The 3,890-nt window shown below is 37.5% G+C and overlaps 1 pseudogene; it reads left to right on the top strand.

Moving 5' to 3' along the window:
• Positions 1 to 2,626: 2,626 nt before the first annotated feature.
• Positions 2,627 to 3,161, top strand: LOC141498158 (ubiquitin-ribosomal protein eS31 fusion protein-like; annotated as a pseudogene).
• The last annotated feature ends 729 nt before the right edge of the window (positions 3,162 to 3,890 follow it).

The raw sequence follows: 3,890 nt of genomic DNA, 5'->3' as shown, positions 1-3,890 counted from the left end.
CCAAGGATGGACAGATAAATTGTAAAGAATTTGTTTTTGTTGTTTTGCTTTTGCTATTGTTTTGCTTTTAAGCTGAGGAAAGCATGGACATGTTTGTAGGCAGTAGGAAAGAAGATAGAAGACAAGGAGAGATTAAAGATTAGGGAGAGAGAGGATGACAGAGAGGGCAATCTGCTGGAGAAGACAAGCTACTAGCCAACTTCCTGTGCAAGGGGTGAGTTGCTTTGTGGTGTAATGGAGTTTTCTAGCTACACAATGTGGAAAGAGGGGAAGTTCTCTGAACTACTTATGAATCAGTATGCAATCCATCTTTACTATAGAAACTAAAATGACTGAAAGTGAGTTCTAAGCATTGCCAAATCCAAAACTAACACAGGCAAGTGTAATAATAACTGATGTTTACAAAGGTCTTATTTTGCAAAAACTCTTTCTTATATTAACTTATTTTAGCCTAAAAACAATTCTATGAAATTGGTTCTACAGGTATTATCCCCATTTTACAGATAAGGAAACTGGACCTAAGCAAGTTAATGACTCACTGGGATTCAGCTATTACTGTGTTAGAGATGAGATTTGAACTCAGCTCTTCCTCTTGGTAAATTATGGATCTGGCCCAATTTTCAGCTACTTAATGACAGCAAAAAAATGAGATAATTTCACTGACAGGTTCTATAATGGTGTATGGAATACACTAGTCTGTTAGGCAAAGAGGCTTTAATCCTCACTATACCCCACATTAAAATTCCTTTGAAAAACACTCCTGGAAGGGAAATAACGCATTCTGCAAGGAGAAAACGAGGTAGACAGGGAACTATTCTCCTCCCTGCCCCCCACCTCCATAATTTCCCTTACTATGCCCTTTCTGATTTTACAGCCTGATATGTTCTGAACCTTTTAGGCAAGTGGAGGTTTCTCATTTCAGCCTAACTGCTGTTAATTTGTTCCAAATGTGAACATTGCAAATAGGGTCTGGTAACCATCTTTGTATTGAGCTGATAATAGGAACAGAGCTGATCGCCATCTGGTTTGGTTCAGAGTACAACTTGCTGCCTAATACTGCAGAATTAGAGTTGGAAGCCCCCTGCGTTTCCCAAATGCCAGGAAAAAAAAGAATTTAAACAAACAGTGTTTGCCTATAGTCATGTGTCATTATTTATTGCTCTATAGGTTTGCTAAATATGGAATATCGCATTACTAATTTTGGCAAATTCCAGACCACATAAACAGGCCCAAACCTCTTAACATAAATTATGCCAGAGTTGCCTAATGATAATTAAAAAAAGTCATGGTGCTGGCTTTCCAGAGTTATGATGGGGGGAAAAACATTTTAGAAATAAGAAACGAAATCTGAAATTGGTTTCTTGTTTCAACCTTTCCTTACCAACATTACTGCTGCTGCTATAGTAAAATATACTATATTCTAGCACATTATGAATAAATTGGAAAATCTGATTAATCTGGAAGTACTGGTGAGTTTTAAAAATGGATTCTTATGAAACATTTTGATAGGATAGAAAAATTACTTGAATGTTGGTGGCAATTCAGCCTTATATGAGAGAACTTTACCTTTGTTAAAAAAATATTCTTTGACTACCTAAGTAGACACATGGCTTCTTGGCTGCTTCAGTGTTAGTCACAATAGTCTTGGAATTTAGAGATATAAAGGGGGTCCAAGAGACATATCTGGAAGTGACAGCAGTAGAGCTTGGAATGATAACCTACTAATATTTCTTGTTATTTTTTGATTCAGCAAAGAAAATTCATAGAGATTCAATAGCTATGTCTAAGGATACCTTTAAATTACTCCAGTTAGGGGCACTACCCATTTTAGAGAAATCTAAACTTGGAGGAGATACCTATTTATTGAAGGTCACTGACTCATGTAACTCCAATCTTCAAAAACAAATTTTGCAAAATCCCAGTTAGGCAAAATAAGGGGAAAAAGCCCTAGAAAGCTATTTACTTTTTCTTCTAGGAGGATAAATATTGCCAAATATGTATAGAGGCCCTCTTGCTTTACATCTAAAAGAGGATAGGGACCATTTTGGAAAAATTTGCTAAAAGGACCTAAAATTATTGTAACATCTATGAAATATCCTTCAAAAGGTAGTTTGACATTTCCTTTAAATCAGGAAAATTATATTTTAGTTCTGATACTTAAATGTATAACCCTGAGTAAGTCATTTCAACACTCTCTGCCTCAATTTCCTCATCTGCAAAAGAGAAATTTTGTCCTATTCACATCATGCCATTTTTGTGAACAAAGTAACCGGCAAACCTAAAAGTGAAAGTATTCATGTGAATTATAATTATTCCTGTCCTATTACAGAGGAAGGTTAGACTTCCTCTTTCTAAATATTTAAAGTCTATTTCCCTGAAATGATCTAGGTTTTTAATATATGTTTATTGAATTTAGTTAAGTTATATTTTAGGGCTGAGACAGATCCCAAGAAATGACCTATTCCTTCGCTCAACAAATCATTTGCAGGGAAAGAATACATTCATATCAATCTAAAAAAATGAAGAAATATTCCATTTTAAAAAAGCTTTCCGGAGTGTGTGTGCGCCCGGCGCTCCGCGCGGAACCCCACCACGGCCCCCCGCCGCCCCTCACTGGCCCTGTACCTCGGCTCTCTCGGCAGGTGGACCCAGCGGCGCGATGCAGATTTTCGTGAAGACCCTGACGGGGAAGACCATCACCCTCGAGGTCGAACCGTCTGATACCATTGAAAATGTCAAGGCCAAGATACAAGATAAGGAAGCTATTTCCCCCTGATCAAGATTGATTTTTGCTGGCAAACAATTCGAAGATGGACGGACTTTGTCTGACTACAACATTCAGAAGGAGTCTACCCTTCATCTTGTTCTGTGGCTTCGGGGTGGTGCCAAGAAGAGAAAGAAGAAGTCTTACACCACTCCCAAAAAGAACAAACATAAGAGAAAGAAGGTTAAACTTGCTGTTCTGAAGTACTATAAGGTTGATGAGAATGGCAAGATTAGCCGCCTTCGACGGGAATGCCCTTCTGATGAATGTGGTGCTGGAGTCTTTATGGCTAGCCATTTTGACAGGCATTATTGTGGCAAGTGTTGTCTAACCTACTGCTTCAACAAGCCAGAAGACAAATAAATGTATATGTGTTAATAAAGAATTCAACTATTAAAAAAAACCTTTCCAAGAAAAATGAGGAATATGTACATTACATCTAGAGTTAAATGAAGGCTGTGAATTTGAAGCCCAGCTCTACCACTACTATTACACTTATCCAAGGCAAAAAATAAAAATTGTACCTTACCTGTATTCCAAGAAAATTCAAACACATCAACAATTATTTATCAAGTATGAATCATTTGATCTCTCTGCATCTTGATGTCCTTAGCTGTAAAATAAGAGGGATTGGAAGAGAAAGCCCCACCCCCACAAGGTCCCTTCTAGCTCTATAATCTTATTTTTCCTCTCTGAAAATTCAATCGAGTCCCAAGATTCTTTGGTTCATTGAAATTTAAAGCCTTCCCATCACACTTTCCTCTGACCCACACCTTTCCCAAAGGACCAACTTCTCATTTCTCAGAGGGGAAAAAAGGATTGCAGAATGCCCAGGCAAGATCAACTGCATTTTAAAATCATATTTCCCACAAATATAAGAAAAATCTTTGGTTTTAGATTCTCCGCCCCCTCCATTCTGTCCCTAAGATTCCACTCTTCTTGATTTCTTCAGGACTATATAATTATTATTATTTTTAACTTTCTTACTCCCAGGTCCAGAATTGCAAGGAACTAGCTTCTCTTGCCCACTGTAGTTTTAGAGAACAAATTTCCACATTAATAGGAGCTGTTCCTTTAATACTCTTAAGAAGGAGCTTGCAAGTAATTCAGAATGGAAGCATTGGCC

This window comes from Macrotis lagotis, chromosome X, assembly GCF_037893015.1.
Source record: "Macrotis lagotis isolate mMagLag1 chromosome X, bilby.v1.9.chrom.fasta, whole genome shotgun sequence".
In the NCBI taxonomy this organism is placed as follows: Eukaryota; Metazoa; Chordata; class Mammalia; order Peramelemorphia; family Peramelidae; genus Macrotis; species Macrotis lagotis.
The sequence above is the reverse complement of the archived record's forward strand: the minus strand, read 5'-3'. Positions and strand labels throughout refer to the sequence as shown.